General features: G+C 39.3%; 1 protein-coding gene and 2 long non-coding RNA genes across 4 annotated transcripts in view; 1 reads left to right on the top strand and 2 right to left on the bottom strand.

Annotated features, from left to right (window-relative positions):
• Positions 1 to 5,296, bottom strand: part of cntn4 (contactin 4) — a 186,356-nt gene extending 181,060 nt beyond the window's left edge. For both annotated transcript variants that reach the window (XM_044182712.1, XM_044182722.1), the window contains exon 1: positions 4,960 to 5,296. The gene's annotated coding sequence lies outside the window, so the exon portion shown is untranslated. The remainder of the gene's footprint in view (positions 1 to 4,959) is intronic.
• Positions 5,297 to 5,541: 245 nt separating this feature from the next.
• LOC122869571 overlaps positions 5,542 to 23,112 on the top strand; it is a 44,863-nt gene continuing 27,292 nt past the window's right edge. The window contains exon 1 of the long non-coding RNA XR_006376350.1: positions 5,542 to 5,676. This is a non-coding gene — a long non-coding RNA (uncharacterized LOC122869571). The remainder of the gene's footprint in view (positions 5,677 to 23,112) is intronic.
• On the bottom strand, positions 16,120 to 16,559 carry LOC122869576. Its single transcript, XR_006376352.1, has 2 exons — positions 16,381 to 16,559; positions 16,120 to 16,280 (listed from the first exon to the last, which is right to left on the bottom strand). It is a non-coding gene; the product is annotated as an uncharacterized LOC122869576 (long non-coding RNA).

Genomic DNA, 23,112 nt, shown 5'->3' with positions numbered 1-23,112 from the left:
TGTTTTTCAATCTAAATATTAAAAATGAACAGAGAGATGGGACTAGGTAGACAACACTGAGGAGCTCTGCGATTATAGTCAAGTGTACTTATCCCTGACAGTTGTGGGCTCCCAATTCACAGCAGTGTGCACACAATCACTTTGATGTTGAAGCTTGGATATATTTTTGTGTAAATTACACTTATTCATGACCTTCCTTTGACTAAATTAGGCAACAATTCTTCATTGTCTTAGAAGTGAAGTATAGTGGGTGGAAGATTTTTTATGCAGACTCATGCAGATAAAAGATTTGTTTCAATGAAATCCAGTCCAGAGTTTTTTTTTTTTACAGTAATTGTATTTTTTTTAGCATATGTAGTTCCCAAAAAAGAAACCAAAATTCACACAATTGTATCAAGTAATAGCCTTCAGGGATGCAAATCCCCAAAGGGGGGTCAGGGGGCATGTTAAGAAAGTTTTTTCTAATTATCATCTTAAAATGTGGATTTACAGTCGATTTTAGCATGAGGATATAGGGAAAAACTCACCCTAGAATTAATCCTGTGTGTATAAATTATAAATTGATTTCACAACCACTACAACTAAAAGAAAAAAAATCAAGAGGTACTACATCATAAGTAACGTAGGTCCACTTTTTAAACTAGTTTAAATCTACACCGTTGTCTCATGAATTAGTCTCATGTTCCAAAACAAATCCAAAAGCAAATTGTTTAATTACGTCATGGTTATGACAGTATTAGACTTGCTAATATTTTCTTAGCATAAAGAAAATGGAACCATCAGGAGCTAACGTTAACGTTAAGTTGGCACTTTGGCTGAGGCAACTTGTGTTGTAATCGTCGGCAAAATGGTAACATTAAACAAGTAGTCCCAGAGCCCTATGGTCAGTAACGTTATACAAGTGAATCAAGACGTTTCGGCTCCCATCCGGAAGTCATTCTCAATTGTGAAAATGATCTGAGAACTCAGAAATTTAAATTTCAGAGTTCTCAGACCATTTTCACAATTCTGAAAACAGTGTCCAGATGTCTACGACTGAAACCTTTTCTACGATGGAACACTCCTGGACGAATGAAAGAACTACACCGTCTTGTTACGTTGTGTACAAATACAAGTGGAATTTGGAATAACAAGTGTGCTAGCTAAGGTTAGACTCCATGGAAATAACATTAAGACATAACGTTACATCCAAATTGTGATGGCTAGCGTTTGCTAAATCAAAACAACTCAGCCTTATCAGGCTAATTAACAGTCCCAAGCTTGACATCATATAAGCCAATTAAGGTTATCATGACACTACTGTAAGAGATTCTTAAGGCATGTAGGCAAAACGCAGAAAGGTGACAAGTTTGCACCCCTGAGCCTTGCAGTGAGTTTTCTATATTATTATACATTTTAAGGTTTCCTCACCACTCGCAGCTCAGCTTGTCAAACAGCTCAATTATGCTAGATTCAAACAAGTAATGCATGGCCTACATAAAACCACACTGCACTCAGGTAAAGCAGTATCAGGGGCCTGCAGCTTCCTCATCCATTATGGTGTTGTGGAAAATCTCAGCGCTGTTTACTTTTAAAATCCAGCAGAGTGAAGCAAAAAGTAACGGTGCTAAACAACTGACACCAGACATTTATTTTTATTTGCTGCTTTTACCGTGTATACCTGCAAAGAGTGATTTACACACACTTCAGATATTACATTGTCCATTTGAGTGTATGCGAGGATGATGGATACTTGACAACCCAGGGGTCGGGACCCCAGCAAGGGGTCTTGAGATGAATGAAGGGGCGCATGATGATTAGGGCAGGAAATAATAAAATAATAAATTCTACAAGTCAAAATAAAGTTTATTTTTTTTAACTTTTCTCTAATCTTTGCTTTTTTCTTGTAAAATACTGAACATTAGGGTCGCAGCTATTATTCTCATTAAATTAATCTGCTGATTATTTTAATTGATTAATTGTTTATCAAGTAATAATTTTGTCTATAAAATGTCAGAAAATGAATGAAAATGCTGAAACGATTAGTCGTTTAATCAATTAGTTGATCAACATGAAAATGATCAGCAACTATTTTGAAATGCTAAACATTTTATAGTTCCAGCTTCTCAAATGTGAGAATTTGCTGCTTACCTTATATTAGACTGTTGGTCCGACAAAACATGACATTTGAAGACGTCAGCTTGGGTGATGTAAATTGTGATGAGAATTTTTTTTTTTTACAGTTTTCTAATGTTTTATAGACCAAAGGATTAACAATTACACTGATTATCATTTCTTTCAAATCTATTTTCTGACATTTATTTTCGCTATAAAATGTCAGAAAATAGTGAATGTCCATCACAATTATTCAGAGCTGATAGTGACAGATTTAAATTGCTTATTTTGTCTAACCAACAGTCCCAAACTCAAAAAATATTTAGTTCACTGACAAACAAAAGCAGCAAATCTTCACATTTGAGAATCAGAATCAGAAATACTTTATTGATCCCCGAGGGGAAACTCTTTTGTTACAGCTGCTCACTGTCACATCAGTGCACACAGGAATAGAAGTACTAAGCAAAAAATATAATACACTATAATACAGGTAAGATAAATTAAGTACCAAGTGGGTATAAGTATAAAATTAAAATAAGTGTAAAGTACAAAGAAGCTGAAACCAGAGAATTCAATCATTAAATTTAATCATTTTTGCTTAATAAATTACTCAAATGATTAATTGATTATCAAAATATTTACTTATTAATTTCATGTTGACTGACTAATCGATTTATTTTATAGTAGACCTGAAACCAACTGTTTCATACTGCTTTGTATTAATGGATCACAAGCAGAAAAGGTTGGGAACTACTGCTGTACAGTCATATTTTGTTTCAACAACAGTCCTTACTAATGGATTGTTATTATTCTCCTTAATAACTACCCATTAGTAAGGATTGTCCAGATCCAGATAGAAAACAGCTAAAAGCCAGATGAAGGACTAAGCAACAAGTCGTATTACCCCCTCCCTCCACAACTCCCAGCCTACCTCTGTACAGTTTAAACCAGTGACAGACTGATGGTGAAACTATCATGATTAATGTGGAGTGTCCATGTGGCTGTAATGTCAGCACTTATAGGATATTCTGTAAGTCAATGTGAAAAATAGTTCTGTATGTAAGACAAGAAGGAAACGGCCACACATTGAAAGTTCTCCATCACATCTCCCTTTCTTCCATTCCTTGAGCTAGCTTTCCTGGAGAGACATGAAATAAAAATGACCTTGATGACACATTTCTTCAGTACTTCCTGCGGAAACCGCACGATGAAATGAAATTTTTATGCCGCGCTTCTCAATGCACCTATCCCAGGATATTTTTAATGTCACTTCCGTGCTTTGTCGCTTCTGACAGGCTTGTTGGCTTCCAGGACGTTTATCAACCATTGAAAGGCTATTTTCCTATGAGGATGCATCTGGGCAACCTGAGCCGCATCAAGCAGCCACCAGATATCATTAGATGCAAGTAAACATGCAGTTAATTAAGCTCCAGTTTGTGTATCTAGTATCTTGGTTATACATTTTACGAGGAAAGTTTTGATCATTTGGAAGTTAAATGAGTTGCGCAATCTACTCTCCACTCCCCCGACTTTAATTCAGCCATTTTTTTAAATCTTAAATATTTCTGCTTAAATCTCAAGGGAGTCTCTGCTCTCTTGTCTCAGGCTTTTGGGGAGCTATCATACGCTCATGTTCACAAATCAAGACTGAAGCTGTAGAAGAATCTTGCTGAACCCTTTTTAGGTGAAGTTTTCTCTTTTTTCCTCTGCTAACCTTTAGAATAAATTCAGCTCTTATCAAGTCAGATGAGAAGTCTATGCAACAGATCACACACAGAGTTACTGGAGCTGCTCCTCAGTCAGCCACATACTTAATGGTGAATGAACAATGTGTGTACATTTGCCATTTGTCGGAGTAGTACTCTGACAGGTGTCATCATCACACAGACACATTTTTACTGACTGTGCCTGCACACGCGAGGTTTTATTTCAGTTTCCGAAGCAGAAAAATTCTACACGAATCACTTTTAGTTATCATTTGAGTGAGCAGTTTTGGCCGAAGTTGGCACATCAGATGTGCTGAAACTGCACAGATGCTCATATCTATTAATCATATTAAAGTAAGCTTATGTCATTTGCTGGTCATCAGACTCCAGGATATTGTGACTTACAGATGCACTTTTAAAACAGCACTATAGCAGTGATACAGTGACATAAAGGCTGATTCATTCTGATCTCCATTTAGGAGCTCTAAGGCAGCAAACTACCAACACAAACAAAATCATAATTTCCATTTTACATCAGTTTGGGGTTACTTTAATCCTAAAAGTACATAAATTAATGAGGGTTTACCTTCCACTATTCAAGACAGAATTTTAAAGACGTAAAGGCTACATTCTGTATTCGAGTTGGAGCTCAAGTTTTCTCCTGGTTTTTCCGTCTTAATCCCGCGGTATCCAGGACGAGACGGATTCCCGTGGCCGCGGTAGGTGGACAGCAGCGGCGGCAGCATAATCAGCAAAATCCGCAGGGATTATTCATGGGAGGGTCAACGCCGGAGGATTAGGCTACTAAACATCTGCACTGATCGGAGAGGCGCTCACACACACTCGCAGATTACTTTGCCTCCATCATGATAGTCCCACAACAAAGTAGCCTAGACACAGGCAAATGAGATCAGCAGAGGGTGAAATTCAGAGAAGGCAATCCCGGCTGCTGCCTTCCCTATAGCCTGCAGCGTCAGGGTTTTAATGTAATCTGTGCAAAGTTAGGATGTAGATTGAGCTGTATTTGTGTCTGAACTGCCACTACTGCTGAGCTGAGCTGATGGAGATTTAACTTGAGAGGTGCTGAAGTTACTAGGAAAATAATGCATAATAATAATAATAACAACAACAACAACAACAACAACAACAACAATCTTACCTGTCCTCACAGCAGTGATGTCTCCGATGAATTCACAGCCTCAGATTAATCCGTATTTTGTCACTAAACAAAATTTTGCCCACAGACATCACTGTCGAGTCGCGGCGACGCTCCCGGCCAAAAATATCCTTCTGACTCGTGCACAAAGATGTTGCTCTTTCTTTTGTGTTGTGCTACATTCACGAGCTGTGCTGTTCTGTGCGGCTCCACTACTGTACCTCCATCTCTGCCTCCTCTCTTTCTCTCTCTCTCAGTGTCAGTAGCACAACTAGCTGACGGCGTGGCGTCTCGCAGGTTGCATATTGGAAAGTGAAGCCTCGGTGTGCTCACTCACTCCGATGCGTCAAGTGTCTCTCCCTCTCTCTCTCTCTCCCTCCTCGAACTGTGCTGGAGCGAAGCAGAGTGGAACGCACGCACACGTGGCCGGCGGAGAAAGAAAGAGAGACAGAGGGAAGAAGAGAGAGAGAGAGAGCTGTCTTCCCCCCCGACCAGCCTCATCACAGCTCCGGCCATCCAAGCGGAACAGACTCCCTCCTCCTCCTCCTCCTACTACTACTACTAATTCTCACCTCCTCCTGCTGCTGCCGGGATGTCCAAGCAGTCTCCTGTTGATGGACCATATAGGCCTATCTTTCGGCTGGCTTGTTATACTGTAGTGAACAGCCGGTGATAGCAGGGACGCTGGGGGTCAGTCACAGCTGAAGGTGCTGAGAGAAGGTCAGTCTGTATAATGACGTCATACTAAATGGTGAGGGATATTCATGTTTTTTTGTATTCATTTCCAACAATTTGAGAACGTTTTATAGCAGAGTGCAAACTTGAACACCAACATGCTGCATGCCAAAGCGGCCACAGCAACTACACAGTCAACAACACGGAACCAATGCATCTGTCTGCTTACTGTAACTGCTAACAGAGACTCCAGTCTGCAGTGTAGTTCATACACTTCACTGATAAACCACAGAATTGTAGAGTAACATTAGGCTTCATGATCAAAGAAGGTTTTTATATCACGTCCACACTTCGGTCCATAGTCACTCGCTCTCTGTGGCTCGTCCACATGAGCGCTCTCTCTGTGTCTCTCTCTCTCTCTCTCTGCTGCAAGTCTTCATCACACTTTTTTATCAATTGATGGTTTTTATAATGCCTGTTTGTAGGGGGTGCAGCAACCCCCTCAGCACCCCTACTGCCCGTGTCCATGGGTGATAGCCTATCTTTGAAAGCAGTACACAAAGCGCACATTTGATGTACACGCCCTGTATTTCTTCAGTTTAACATATTATGTAATCTTCCACATTTTTATTATAAACATGTTTTTTTTTTTGGTTAACCCTAATGTAGGCCTACAGATTGGGATACTGGAGACCCCAAGCCCTCTTTAACAGCTCAAAAACACACCTGAAGGGGAACCGTTTTTACACATCAAAGTCTGTTAACAGGTCTTGTGGATCTGTGGTTCTACTGCATTGATTTTGATATTTTAGTTTTTTTTAATTGCCCATCTTGACTCCAACAATGTTAGGCTATAGGAGTGTAATGCTAAATCGGTGGAGTACTATTTTAACGTTGTTTTATCGCCATGATACTTAGTGACATTTCCTAATATTATGAGAATTGGTATTAAACATTATTTTGAACTGATGACATGAAGCAGTCTACTACAAAACATGACACATTACCTCTGTTTGGGGTCTCTGAGACCCCAGCTGTACTGTAAAACATATGTAGGCTGCATTGTATGTAACTACAATATATTTTCATAAGCTCTATAATTGTGATTGGTGGTGACAGTACTTTTTACACAACACAAACACAGCCCCTCTCAAATCCCAAATAAGTCTATTTGGTATCTGTTGTTGGAGTTTTATAATGGTTTCTTCATAAGTTTTAACAGGGAGTCTGTGAATGACTTTTTGGCAAACAAAAGGGAATATATACAGTATTTGTTCATGCATAACCCAACAGACAAAATATGAAATAGTTCCTTATTTGGTGTAATAACAATCCTTTATGGTCATTTCCATATTTTGTCACCTTAAAATGTGCAAGCTCCGTTTGTGACATAGAAAAGGATTACCACATAACTTTTCTACATATTGGGTTTTAGTAAGGGCAGAAGAAAATTAAAACAACTATTTGAAGAAAAAAATAATTATTATTTTTTACACATACAGCAGTGGAGTCTGTAGGACACCAAATAATGAGGCGGTAAAGCTAATTTCAACAAAGCACAGCAAGGGTTAATATCATCCAGTGTGCATCCACTCAGGCACTCTATGGGGTCGTTGTAAATTAAGTAATCTAGTCATGTATTTTACTTTTCCTCAAAGTAAAAACACTTTTAATAATTCACTTTGCTTCACACAAATCTTCAGAATTAAGTGTCAGTATCTTGAAATTAAACAGAATAAAGTTTTTTTTAAATAGCATCTGCTTTAGAATAGTTCTTCAAACAGACCTGTGTATTTGCAGCAGAATCCAGTATTATCTCACTTTTGTTCTTAAATCCTTCAAAAGTTGTTATTTTTTGCTCTTTCCACTCTAGCTCTAAAATGAGTAGTTATTCACTTATTTTTCTAGGTCATATCTAACAACAAACACCCTCACAGATATGAGGTATGTGGGACAAAATCTTATCAAATGAGGTGGGCCTGTAGTCTGATGTACCTGTTAAAAGGACCTTGAAAGAAAAAAAAAACAACTTAGAGTTTCTTCCTTGTCTTACAACACTTCAGTAACTAGTTTGCAAATGTCTTTTTTGAAAAATAACAATCTCTTCTGCACTCACATCAATTTAGATTCAGGAGTGCACTTCTCCCAGCAGGAGTCATTCAAGTAACTTACTCATGCTTGGGTTTTTGAGAAAACTCGGAGACAACCCACAAGACCAAGAAAACAATTTGCATATGCCAAGATTCCTTGAAGAAAGAATGCATTCCTAATACATGCATTTTAGGATGTATATTTATAGAATGTATTATCTGGGTACTATATACATATGATGATGCTTTAATGAGTTCCATGAAGACAGAACATGTTTAACTATTACTGGGGTTATAGTGACAGCATGAATTACAGTAAAGTCACTATGACCTCACTCTTGAGTGCCACAGGTATAAGTCCCTATAGTGATTCCACCTAGCCTAATATCACCCAGTGTTCCCATTACAGTAAATAAAGAACATTCAGTAAATGCAGTTTTCCCGCAAAAAACACTGGCTAATCAAGCATTTCTCTCCCTCATGTGGATAAAATCACCTCACCATCATTCTTCTCTTTCTCTGACCATTCAATAGAAAGAAAGGGCTCCCTTCAATTAAGCCGGATTGCCTGAAAGGATCAATACCGGGAGGTCAAACGGGTCCATAACCTCTCTGCATCTCCACCTTAATCAATAAACTGAATCTGAACCTGTGAATCCATCGGTATTCACTGATTCCAGCCCACACTACATGGACTGTTGCAAACGTGTGGTGTGTGTAAACGCTGAACCACAGACATTTACATAATCACACAGGCTGTCAGAGCTAAAGAAGTGCAGTGTATCAGCAGGATATCTAAGTGTCGGTGAAGGGGAGTCTCAGTGAAGTTCGGCTTAAAATGTGTCAAAAGCTTTAAGGGATGATATCCAGCAGCTTTGACAGGTTATTCCTGCACCGCATCATTCCCGCCTCAACAGGAGTTCATACTGAAGCTCTGACCATCATTCAGCCGTTTTTTTCCACTATTGAAGAACTTGGTATATCCATTTTATGCTGAATCCTAACTTCCACAGGATACCAGTGTGTTTCAAAATGCAGCTTAGACACTTCAGATGTGGACAAAACTATTTGTTTCTTATTTGCACGCCCATATAACACTGTTTGTTTGTTTATATCAGTTTTGGGAACACTTCATTGATTTGCATATTAATTCCCTGGAGGGTTCCTAGACCTTAACCATGACCTCAGTGGAGACACAAAACCTTTTAGCTGAAGCTAAATGCAGTTGCAGTTTAAAGTGCAGACAGCTATTAGACAGACATTATGTCCCTAATTAGATGCACTGTCCAACTTTCAGCTGTTTTAAAGTCCAACACTGGTCCCAAAATGTGACATTGTACAGACTACACTCAAATATGAATACACACACACACACACACACACACACACACACACACACAGAAAAAAGCCCATTTGTTAGTCCCATGCTTATTTTAGAGGTGTGACTTTGCAGGGAAGTTGTCTAAGTGTGCCATAATTTATTCCCCAAGGAAAGTGTATTTATAATGATTTCACCTCCCTCATTTACTCGGCCTGTAAAAAATATATTTATGACTCCCTGGGTTTTAGGCGCCACATAGCGCCACAGCACATTCAGTTCAGGCTTTCAAAGACTGGGGATATTATGCGTTTATATCAGAGGATTTGTAAAGTTGTAAAAAGGGAAGTTGTTACACACAGTTGTAGGGTGACTCAGAAATGGCCATGATCATAAATATAGTGGTTGAGCCCCCCCAAAAAATTAATTTGTTAAGGACTTAAAGGAATTTGTTGTTCACTTTATTGCCAAGAGTTAGATGAGAAGATTGATACCACTCTCATGTCTGTACAGTAAATATGAAGCTACCACAAGCAGCCAATTAGCTTAGCACATAACCCACCCATAAAACTGCAAACCGTTTTTAAACTTTGGTTTTTGTACAGATTAAAACAACAAGATATACCATGCTAATTAGTGAACTTTAGAGGTGCTGGTAGGCAGATATTGTTACATTTGGACAGAGCCAGGCTAGCTGTTTCCAGTCTTTATGACAAGCTAAGTTAATTGTCTGTCTGTAGCATCATATTTAATGGACATACATGAGTTGTATCAATCTTCTCATCTAATTCTCAGCAAGAAAGCGAATAAGTGTATTTCCCAAATGTCCACTATCCCTTTAAAAACTTCAGAGACAATGGTTGTTTTAAACCTCCAAAATCTCCCACTAAAGTAATTAGGATTCATACTCCGGACATAATAAATGTCAAATGTCATGGCAATCCATCTCGTAGTTGTTGAGATATTTCAGGCTGGACCAAAGTGGTGGATGGATGGAGCGACTAACCAACCAACCGGCATTACCATCCATAAGGTCATGCTAAAAAGTGTGTTGAGCGACCAGATGCCCAGATGCTCCACAAAACATTTTTGCGGATTCATATGTATTGCATATTTTATTGGTCTTATTTTTAGGTGCATCACTTATGATCAGGCTGTTATGATTGAGTGTTGTGATTGAGTCAAAAACTTTTAATTTAATGACTAAGCAAGCTCCTGAGCTCTTGGCATATGTGTTGGTTTGGATGTTAGTGTTACTGCCCTAGTGACAGTATGCCTCTATCATATATCTGGAAATTAGCAAAGTTATCTAATCTAATCAAAAAGTTATCTAATCTAATCAAGTCAGTTGTGAGCTGAAAACAGATCAAAACAATGTTACTTTTCAAGAGGCGGATCTCATCACAGGGCATGTTGTCTTGCCAACAGATGTGCTGATATAGGGATTTGATGTTTTTATGCGTTTGTTGTGCTGGTATGTTTAAAGCAGGAAACAAAGAATTTTAGGTTGTTAACATTTAAATCATGTACTCTCTCATTGAGTGTTTGTGAAACTTACAAGTAAAACGTGTAAATGTTTAATAACAGGGTTTTTTTTTAAGTGTGTGTGTGTGTGTGTGTAGTGGGCAGTGAGCCACAGGAAAGTTGCCACATTTACAAAATCTCGAGAATTTGAAAGTATACTGTATTTATAGATGTATTTAGTATCTATTCCTGTCAACCAGCTTGCATCTTCTTTCCATGAAAGACATGTCTTCACTCTTAGTACCTGAATTACATGCTCAAGTCTGCAGTTAATTCAACCTTTGATCTACCATTTTTCCACTATCCCAATATAAGCCTTAATTATAGAGGGATTTAAGAAGATCTACCCCTTTAAAAAAAATCAATTCATATGCAAGACCAGGGGTAATTAGTAAGAGTGTCTGGAGGATATTCCTAGTTGACCTGCCAAAGATCAGAAAAAAAGAGAGATTTTTACTGGGTGGGAAAATGGCAGTATTAACTGTGGACATCTCACCACATGCTGGAGTCAGTAATAGCTGAATGAAACCCAGTGATGCTCAGGTTGGTCAGTGAGTTAAAAACACACCTCCTACCGTGCACTGAAAGCATCACAAGTTTGGATCTCACTCCCGATATTTGCTCCACATCATCTCCTATCCCATCTTTTCTGTGCGTGCCATCTCCATGAAGCAGAAGAGCCATGTAGAAAATGTTTCATGGCTAAGAACAAAAATCAAGTAATGAATTAATCAATTACTATGTTAATTAGAACAGTGAGTGAAGGATGAACTTAATTTGAAACATAGATTATGTTATTTTGATGTTTGCTTAGGGCCATTGTGAATCCCACTTAAAAGATTAATTCCAGGAGACTGTATGTGTAAGATTGATGCAATTGCTTTTTATCTGAGAGTGCACTAGAGAGTTGTGCAGATAGAAAGATGACTGAAAATGGAATTTCTCATTACTGTTTCTCTGATATTTCAGGTTATTTTCTCACAGAGAACACAACCATTGTGTCTGAAAGCCAGCCACAAATGAGAGAGCTCACACTGAGGTTTCAAAGCCTCCTGTGAAAGCCCCCGACCCGACCCCACCACCACTGCCACCCCAGAACCACAGAGCAGCATATGATATAGAGCAGAGCTGTCATCCTCAGCAGCCTGGGTCTCATTACTCAGGGCGTATTTATCCATCCATGCTCAGGAAGTCTGCATTTATCAGACCTTTTTATCGATGGCCATCAGGGTCATTACAAGGGATGGCCAGTATTTCCTGTGCAGTCATAATTAAGTCATAGTGCTGCAGTCATACATCAGTAAGGTTATAGTTTGACTGAAAGCTGTAAACGCCCTTATGGCCAGCTTTTCTAAATAGTGAAGAATTTCAAGATCACTGAAGCCTCTTTGTCTTTTTTATGATGCCTTGTCAGGGAAAGTTGTGTGTGATAATTGAGTGGTCTACAGACGCAAACACAAAGTTACATGATTTGTGAAATCCTGGTGTATGTGTTTAAGAAAATCCTCATCCTTCCACATATATTAAAATCATCAGTTGTCATCTAGTATCCAACACCTTGGGTTTGGATCAGAGTTATGGGAGTGCTAGCATGTGAGAGAATTACAGTGCATGGGGTGGCTTGTATAATAGTGAGAGCTCAGCATTTTAAAGTTAATTTCAGCATTACTGTCACATTGATTTCTGCTGCTGCAATTCTGTGTTTTGACTATTTAAAAAAAGACAACATGCAGAATATGCAAGACCAGGGAAGTGAAATGGTAGGACACATAGGTTCTTGTTAAACATCTATGGTATACATAAATGAGATTGTCAACACGTAGAATGGATCAGTGCTTTTACCCTTGCTCTTAATGGATTTAAAAAAAAGAAAACATGGGATACAAGTGACAAAGTCAACAGAGACCCTCTTTAATTTGTGGCATAAGCAATGTGTAAATGTTGCTGCGAGAAAATAAACAGAAAAGACAGTTAAATTTCTATTCTTCCCTTGATGGAGGAGAATAACCTTGTTTTATGGGCTGCGCCACAAAGCAGAAAATTAGTTCCTGAAAAAGTCATTAGCAACTTGCTTGTTTTATAGGGTGACATGCCCTCTTGTGACAATACTGTGCATTTTTCTCGGTAGAAGCTTTTCCTTGTCAGATACTTAAACACAGGAGAAGGCTCTGAGTGGAAAATACTTATAGACACATCCATACAGTAAATTAGTCTGGTACTGGTCTGTGAAAGTATTTACTGTAAACTTTTGGTTATACACAAACATGCTGTTATTTGAACATATAATGCAGGATACCATTAGTGATTTAAAATGAATAATTTAGGGGGACAGTAGCCATAAATACACATGGTACAGATAACATTATACAATATATCAATTTAAAAATACATATACGTGTTGGGACCCCACAGGTTAATTCATTCATTTGTGTGATTTTAAACTGAACTCAGACTACATGCTCTTTTGTATTGCAAAATCCTAAGAGCATTTGAACTCAGCATCCCAAAATCCTGAGAGCATTGAACACAGCCTTACAGCGCCCATGGGTCAGTCTGACCTGTTACCTGGCTGTCACCAGGTCAATAAAAGGGTTCAGCAGTTATTTGTTCTCTCTCTTTCTCCGCACCTCGCTTAACGCCCAGACCTCGGGAAAGAAGTACAAAGGATTAGGCAGATCTACATTCTGTCAAGATATTATTTTCTGTATATATTATGATGATATGTGATGTATAATATGCTTCCAACCATTATGCATAGGGTAAATAAGGTTTTCCAGTACATGGAAAGGTGGAAAAAAAACAAAAGTTTTTTTTTCCTTCAAGAAAAATTCACTTTAACACACTACATTTTCAAACTATGTATACCAACACTACATAAATACGACAGGCCAGGATAGGTTTGAAAAAATCTAAACTGTAATCGATTGTCAGTCACTGTTCTGTTGTAGTAGGACGTTAATAAACATTTTACCATTTTAATGAATAAATCAAATCTAAACGCCATGGTATAGATGTCAGGGGAATTATTATTACGCTCTCCTTAAAGCCGATATAATCGATATTTTTATAATAACAATGTATCAAATGAGAATTTGAAAACAATGTGACAATGTGAAGGACCACTCGTAGTGAACAACCTACAGAGAATTATCACCTGAATCTGCAGCTCCCCTTGGCTTTATGGAGCTTTGTACTGAGTTTCAGCTCATTGTTTAGCTGCTCATCCCGCAACTTTTTTGGTTCATTCTCACCGCTCTCATAGTGTCGTTGTCGTCCGCATCAGGCAGCTGTTTTCAGAGACAAAGATCTAAAAAACCCACTATACATCAGGGGCGGACTGGCGACAAAAGCAGCATGGGAATTTGTCAAGTGGCCCCATTTGATACACCAAATTCAAACTTAGACAAGATGTTTGTCAATCAACGAATCATTAATTTAAAAAAAACACAATCTGTTAATTTGTATTGTTTGTGTTAGGCTAATATGTAAAAAGACTGAACTAATTTTCCAAGGTTTTCCTCCCCATGTCTGTGTGTACAGAAAGCATCTGAAATTTCCAGATGACCAGTAATTAGTTGTATTCAATCAGTAAGACCACATAAGAGCGCAAAACATATCTATGCTTCAATTACTTTTAAACTATATTGTTCAGTGGCACTAGCTGGTCGACACACATACCTGTCTCCATAGAGGTCCCTGCAAAGACTCAACACTTTCCCTGTTTGACTCAGGTTTATCTGTTTGTTAAAAATGCATAAAACAGACATCATTTGGACTGTTTGACATGAGCATCAAATATTGTTGTATTCATTAAATTCATGATGAATAGTCCAACCCTGACATAGGCAAATACATATGCGGTTTATTATGCAACATACTTGCCATTCATTCTATTTTTATGTAATGCAACACTAAATAACTTGAATGAAGTAGTCCAACTGGATCATATGAATGATGTATTGTGCTTTAATTTACCTCACAGTCATATAATAACATCCAATAGTGCACCTCTAATTGGATCTGTACTGGTTCCTGCTCCCTCCTCCTCTATCCTTTCTTGTTCAAAGCCATGTTCACCTGTAGAGTAAGTATTTAACAAATTTACAGTCAAAGTTGATGTCCATTTTTAAAAACACTTAGAGAAATATTTTGCGTAAACTTCTCTAAATGTTTGTACACTGAGTCTGACTATTTAAATCTTGGAAATGGTCAAACCTGCAGCGGGACTCTAGCAAAGTTAACCCCAAGGTTAACAAAAACATTTTGATCTTTAGTTAGTTCATTTAGCTAGTTCACAGCACATAGCATGTAACCATGACAAAGCACCTGCTCCCTGCTCACTCCTCTTTGATGTGTCTGCCTCTTCATCACTGTCCTCATTATCACCTGCAGACTGCTTAAATAAATCCGTTATCTTAGCCCACTTTGCGGCGTAAGCCAGCAAAGCCTTCTTCTTTTTTTGGCGCACCTTCTCTGCACCACTGGTTTACTCTTTCTATCCATGTTTCGGCAACGAGTGCTAGATACCTTTAAAGAGAGCTAGCTACTAACTGCCCGAGTGCTAGACACTTTCAGTTTCAGTTGTGATTGCAATTGCTACCTGATATTACGGATTGTACCAGCCATGTCGCTGCAGATGACCTATTGAATATCTGTATATACACAGTAAGCTATACAGTATAATGCCAGGGTTGGGGAAAGAAAGACCTCACAAGACTGGTCCACTGGGAAAATTCCCGAACTTCCCAATGGCCAGTCCGTGCCTGTTATGCACTACCTTCTCATCAGCAAACAGCAGACAGAAAAAGAACATAGTGGCACATTTAGCAGCTCAAACAGGGCTGCCAACTCTCATGCATTGACTGTGAGACTCACGCAATTCACACTTCTCACGTGCCCATTTTCTCACTCAAACTAATTTATAACCGATAACGTCATGGTGGGAAAAATGGTAAATGGACTGCACCTGTATAGTGCTTTAGTATAGAGTTTGAGGTGAGTACCCTGTCCTCCCGACTCCAGATTTTGGCAAGAATTTAAAAAAAAAAAATTAAAATTACTCCATACATTCACTAGAATGCAGGAAAACAGTCTCTGAAATTAACAATTTTCTGGGGGAAGATCCCCAGGTACCCTGGTTAGGTTTGGTCTCCTGATTTAGGCAATTATGTCTGGAAGTTGGGCAAGTATGCTGATCAACCATACTTATTCATCATTGAGTATTATTTACTTGGTTTTTCATCTATAAATGCTTTAAATTGTGAATTTGGCTGACCTTTGACCTTTTTAAATAAAATTCCTAGGGGTTGAGGAGTGATGACCCTGACCCCTGCAGTGGGTAATGTCACACCGATACCTAATCTCATTCCAAACTAAACAGAAAAATTGGCAGCCCTGGCTAAAGAGTCCACAACTCCAAATGAATGATAATGTTGCTCTGTAACTGTTGGATGTGTAAATAAGCAACTGTTTGCCAACAAGCTCGCCATATAAACTTAAAACTGTCGTATGCACGATCTTCGAACCCCAAAAAAATGCAGAATACCGAGAAGTCTCTGTAATCCAAAACACACTTTATTCGTAATAAAGTCGAATGGTGAATGAGCAGTGTAAACAGATGACGACAGGCAAGGTGAAGCTGGCTGGAGAAGCAGGCAGACAGGCAGACAGGAATCCAGGAAACCACAGGAGCGGCGATCACCAGCACCGGGTAATGCCTTAGGCAGAGCAAAAACAGACAGGATCAAAAACACGAAGGAAAAACACACTTGCAAAAAGTACTTAGCTTTAGCGAGAGCCTAGACGTAGTTGTCGTACAATGTACGGGGACGATCTGGCGTCGGAGTAGTGGAAAAGCCTGGTATATAAGCTGTGAAGACTGATGAGTAGATAGGAGACAGGTGTGCTGGTGATCAGCCGCAGGTGGGAGGTTCCTAGAGCCAGGCAGGTAACATACACACATACACACACACATATCCAAAGACAAGTAGGGGACCCACAAGACACACCAGGAAGGGGAACACAACAGAGAACACAGGGCTGGAGAGGAAAAGGTGGCAGACTACCACAAAAACCTAAAACAAGTGATGCCATCACCTTTTAAGAGTAGGCTAGTTTAAATAGTTTGACATTTTGGGATATACACTTATTCATTTTCTTGCCGAGCGTTAGACAAGAACATCAACACCCCTTTCATGTCTGTCTGCTAAATAGCTAGCATACAGTAAGAGTGGTATCAATCTTCTTATCCAATGTCAAACAGTTCCATTAACTACCGGTATTCATTTCCATATGATAGCACTAAAATCAATTCTGAATGTCAGGCTATCTCTTTAAGATCCAGACAGGGAGCTGTTTTGTCAAAATAGGAAAATATGGAGCGAATGAAGACATGACACCTTCAGAAGTCTTGACGCCTCTGGTTAAAGGAGACACTGCAGAATACTGCTTGAAAACAAACAGTTGCTGTAATGTTCACTTCATAAACTGAACATGTAATGTATTTAAGTAAGCACCTGACATGATATTTTTCTTCTCTCAGACACAGTGTCGTCTATAAAATCTGTATCCACCCGCAGAAAAGAAACACTTAATCTCACATCAGGAGAAAGCACAGGTAGAACAATGTCTGACTTGGCCATTTTCCTAATGGAAGAGCATTTTGTCTGTAAAAAATAAGCTTCTTTTGAGTATAAACACATTTGAGTGGATATGACTACTAGGGGTTTTACAGAATAGTCGACTAGTCAGCTATCAAAACCACTAGTCGACACTGTGCATCATAGTAGGCTATTCAGAGCTTTTGAGATGGCCTTCTAACAACCGAAGGTGGACATAATGTTGGTTGTTTTTGAACATAAATTAGTTTGAACAATCATTTTCTACATTATGCCATGTTAAATAAACAGAATTTAAGGTATTTAAAGAAGGAAAGACTCCGTGCAGGAAAGCAGTCATATTGTTACAGCAGTCAAACAGTATTTCCATCTTAGACAAGCACGCTGTGGTTTAGTTCAATCAGATCAGATCAAACAGCCTCTCAGAGCCAATTGAGGACTCTGCTATTTCATCTACCCCCAGGTTGGTCCTGCCTACATTATTTAACCCTTTACTGGTCGTATTTGAGACCTTTTTGACGAGAATTGATCATTGTTAAAAAAAAAAGATATATCTCCCGCAATTAATCGACTACTCAACTACTTTTTGGGAGTAGTTGATGACTACTAAAATGCAGCAGTTGTGACTAATGACTACTTGTTAAGCTCTTGTGCTATCCCAGATCAGTGTTCATTAACTGTTAATGAACAGTGGCGGAATGAGCAGGGATATTACAGACAAACAATTAGACAGGCAGTCAAATAGAGGCTGCACAGGTCAAAGTGCAGCAGATTAATTACATCTGTCACGTGCATATGAAAATGGAAGTTTCAAGAGAAAGTACACTGGCAAAGGATGTGTTGATGATGTATAATTTTCCCAAGCTATTTTCAAGCAAAACAGGAACATGATTTTAAGATTGAAGCCTCTGAATGCAGAGGTGGAGAATAAGAACAAGACAGCAGCATATACCCCAGATATGTTGCTGCAGTGAATACAGAGATTTTTTCTTTTCTTTCCAAGATTGGAAAAAGATCATAAACAGAGGTAGAGTGTAAGGAGGCACAGGGAGAAGTGTAGTGTTTTAAGGCGTGCCACCTCATCACCCACGAGTGACACACTGATCTTCATTTCCCTGCTCACTGCAGCACATCTCATCTCATCACACCTTTCCAGGTGCAGTCTTTTGAGCAGTTCCCTGGTGTCAGCTAGGCCCACTGAGCTGCTAAAGGACATGCTAACAAGGATACATGGAGAGTACTCTGTGCTCACAGCACACAGCAGCGACATGTGATAATGTGGGGCCTAGTTAGATTTATGATCAAGTTAAGCTCAGCCACATACATTTAAAGTGTTCACCCACACTGTTTGTGTGATTTGGAGTGGAGTAGATTACATGACAAGTGTCATTTTACTGAAAATGACTAGCCTATTTCCATGATCTCCCCAACATGACTCATAGTGGGTCCTTTGCATTCAATAGAGGAATTGCATGAAAATTTTAGATTGCCCCCATGGCCATGTTTGCAGACCACCAAGCGTAACTGTATAATCATTACTGTAAACACTATGGTCATCTTCTATTGTGTGATTGGCTGGTAAGAAAATTACAGGAAAGATGGCAGGAAATAAATAATTCTATAGAGAATTCACACAAAAAAAATCAAGAAAAAACAAAAAAAATTAGACAAAACTGAATATTATGAATTGGTATATATTATTGCAGCTGCTAGGAGTTGTGGTCAGAAGGTCATCAGTGCCTGTCGTGGTGGCAAGCTAAGAACCTTGAAGAAGGCCATCAAGCTGAAGAAGGAGGCCTTTTGGACTTGACTGGCCCAGGGGTTTCCTAAAGCAGCAGAAGGTACCGGGAGGCCAGAAGGGCTGTGGCCGCGGTGGTCGCCGAAGCAAAAACCCAGGTGTGGGAGGAGTTTGGGGAGTGGCAGACTGGGGTGGTGGTTCCCATTTTTAAAAAAGACCGGAGGGTGTGCTCCAATTATCAGGGTATTACACTGCTCAGCCTTCCTGGGAAAGTTTATTCCAGGGTGCTGGAAAGGAGATTCCGACAGATTGTCGATCCTCAGATCCAGGAGGAGCAATAAGGATTCCGTTCTGGCCGTCAAACAGTGGACCAGCTCTTTAACCTTGCAGGGTTTTGACCTTGTCCCCCCGGGGGGTCCTGTGGAGGGGTACTGCGGGAATATGGGGTACCAGGGCCGTTGCTACGAGCCATCCGGTCCCTATATAACCAAAGTAAGAGCTGTGTCCGTATTCTCGGCACAAAGTCAAACACGTTTTCAGTTGGTGTTAGACTTTGCCAGGGGTGTCCCTTGTCACCGTTTCCATTTGTGATATTCATGGACAGGATCTCAAGGCACAGCCAGGGGGAGGAGTGTGTCCGGTTTGGGGACCTCAGAATTGCATCTCGGCTCTTTGCAGATGATATTGTTCTGTTGGCTTCATCAGACTGTAACCTTCAGCATGCACTTGGGCAGTTTGCAGCTGAGTGTGAAACGGTTGGGATGAAAGTCAGCAGCACCAAGTCTGAGGCCATGGTTCTCTGCCAGAAAATGGTGGATTGCTCCCTCTGGTTTGGGAGTGAGTTACTGCCCCAAGCGAAGGAGTTCAAGTATCTCGGGTATCTTGAGAACAAGTATCTTGTTCACGAATGAGGGTAAAATGGAGCTTGAGATGGACAGGCGGTTTGGGACGGCATCTGTAGTAATGCAGGCGTTGTACCAGACCATTGTAAGTAAGAGTCAACAAGACATCTGATTCATCTACAGAGAAATAAATGCCTCAATGACTGGTGGCAGCGTCTTTGCTTTCATTGCTTGGCAACACAGATGTCACAAATTTAGCTGTTGATTTCATTACCTAACCTACCTACAGATTGCAAGATTGGTGTCTAAGTGTAAGACAGTACTATGACTATGTTATAAATGGGAAATTTTCCCTAAACTTGCATTAATGTTTTGACCACTTGGGGCAACAAGCTGTAATTCCAACATTGACATACATCTTGCAGTAAACTAAATTCTAAACAATCTCAGGCAAAAATCCTCTTAAACATCTCAACATATGCTTCCACACAATATACTCAACAGTATGTTCAACAGCATATTAGCAAGCAATTAACAACTACAGCAGCTTGCGATGTGTTTAATTCTTTTTAGAGCAAGTGAGTTGCTAGATTTACTTGCCCGACGTGGCATTTTACTTGCCCTGGGCAAGTAAATCCTTATTGTTGAGCGCTGCATCATTCAAAGATCTTTAAGTCTTTAAGCAAAAAAAAAACCAAATCATATTAAAACAAAAATGTAGTGAAGTTTGAAGGAGCTACAGGGCCGCTGCATCTACATAGGCAGCCGTTGCCATAGTTAAGATTAGGATAAATAGTGGCCTTGGTTAAATATTGAAAAAAAAATCCAATGGTGACACGATAGGATGTGTTTAATTTATTATAATATTTACCAAAACCACCATATTTCTCTAACAAAACCATGATCTTTCCTTCACCTACTTCACCTAAGTATTTTCATAGCCTTAACCTAACCACATATGGGACTCAGGATGTGAAACCTGGTCCCCCGGTGTAATATACAAGGATGTAGCACTTTGCAAAATGGATAAAAAAAAGCTGCCAGGGAACATAATCCTTGCAGCAATTATTAGTTTTCTACTAAGCACGTTTAGCAAAAACATTTAGTAGTAGATACAAGTTTTAGGAGACAGGGTTGTTATGTTGCATGATCTCGGATGCATTCAGCACAATCATAGATAATTTCATGTTGGTTACAATGTGAAGCAGCCACAGGCCTTTCAGTACTCAATGCACAATTTTTGGACTCGTTCATTCCTCTTTACCTTTCACTTCTGTCAACTTCTGTAGGAATGGCAACCTTAAAACTTCTCTGGCACACCACCAACATCATCCTTCTCTAAAAAAATACACTTGAGCACAAACAATCAATTAATCTAAGCTACTTAGCGAAGAGATCAAACAGCAGCATCTTGTGAATGGGTTATACAGCACTGTGTTGAGTACTGCAACAATAGTTCTTTGTCATTTGTTTCTTTGGTTTGACAATGAAATGTCTCTACGCCAGTCGCTCACTTGTCAGCACCATCCTCCATTGTGGAGCAGCTGAAAATGTGGAAATTGTTGGATACATTTGACATCAATCTCTGTCATCACCCACATGTTGATCTGTATGTGTTGATTTTGGCACCTGATTTTGATTTAGTTGTAGTTTTAGTCTTGTGATGAAAATGTACATTATACTTAGTCAAATTCCTTTGATAATTTTAGTTTTCATCAGTGAATTCTTAGTCTCTTTTGTTCATGCATTTTAAATTTTTAAATCTCAGAAGAATTCCGAGGGCTGTGACCACCTTTAATGTGTACAGTTACTGTCAGGGAGAGAGGAGAAGGCGGACCCAAATGCAGGAGACTGCAGGAAACAGGTACTTGAAGAAAATATTTTATTTAGGTCTGAGTGAAGGCAGAGCAAAAACTGAATTGAAAAGATCAAGCCAAGACTGAGACAAGGATCCAACAAAGACTGAAGTGAAATACAGGACTCAAAAACAAACTGAACTAACGAGTGGATGAGGTGCAGGTGGAGAGAACAGACAGGGAACCGATTGGCTGGGGGAAACACAGGTCTCAGCCCATAATGAGAATGTGACATATAACAATCGTGACTTCACTATCTGTCCAGTTTCTCACCTGGTTCTTCCTGCTCTCACTCTCTCTCTGTCCTCTTTCTCTCCATCCTCCTCTCTCCCTCTTTGCACTGACAATCACACACAAACATATTGTATGCACCTAGAAAATGACATATAATCTGATAATAAATAAAACAAACAGAGTATTTATGATGTAAATAAATGTAAGAGGAGGTTGGGGAGAATCCACATTTAATAACAGTATGTCAGTACACTGCTTAGTAATGTGAAATCATTGTGGAGTCCACTACAATGAATGTGAGCAAAACAGTGGTGGACCTGGCATTATAACTCTGTGGTCTTGCCTACCTGTCCACTTTCTCACCTGGTTATTGCTCTCTCTCTCTCTCTCTCTCTCTCTCTCTCTCTCTCTCTGTGTCTGTGTAAGGTTCCAATGCTTCAGTTGACTGTCCATAAATGCACTGTAAATATACCATAAGGCCCAGTTCTATCTATAAGAAACATTGTGACTACTTTAACTAAAATATTAAAGTGCATCAGCTAGCTCGTACGTCAGCTAACATTCTTTGACACTATGGAACTATAACCTGAGGGGCTGGTTACGAGGGAAACATATCCTAAACATGTGCGTATAAAGAGTTAAACACAAAGACTTTCTTCACCAAGAAAACATGCCACTTAAACTATACATCAGGTTTTCACACTTGCTTTGTTAAGTGAATTTTTACACGTTTCACAACCAATATAGAGAAATTGAAAAGGTCAACAGTATTTACAAGAAGTGCAATGTTGTATGTAAAGATTACAGTCAGCGTAAAGGAGAAAAGGCAGAGGAACTTGCTCCATTTGACTGACGGTATTCCAAACTTAACTTTCCTTACACTTTTCATGATTTTCTGCTTCCTTAGTCAGCTCAGTGGCAGAGATAAGAGGCGAAAAGCCTGTTTTGAACCTCAGCACAAAACAACCCTAATGGTCTTAGATCATGTTCTCTCTCTGACACACCATTAAGTGCTAAATGTTAGGAATTGCATTACTGCAGCTTCTAAGATTAAGAGTGATAAGGAAAAGCTGTTATTCCTATCCTCTGTGCTCATCAGCACAGGCCATAGCTTTCTGCTGATGAATAATTCACACAGTTAAATCATCCGCCGCAAAAGATAAAGGCCCTCCAACCACTCCTCAAGTGTATTGATTTTTGTTCTCTTTGTATGTTGGACTGAAGAGTGTCAAATGGATAGTGGAAGCACAAACTGTAAGAAA

This window comes from Siniperca chuatsi, linkage group LG2 (assembly GCF_020085105.1).
Source record: "Siniperca chuatsi isolate FFG_IHB_CAS linkage group LG2, ASM2008510v1, whole genome shotgun sequence".
NCBI classification, from domain to species: Eukaryota; Metazoa; Chordata; class Actinopteri; order Centrarchiformes; family Sinipercidae; genus Siniperca; species Siniperca chuatsi.
The sequence above is the reverse complement of the archived record's forward strand: the minus strand, read 5'-3'. Positions and strand labels throughout refer to the sequence as shown.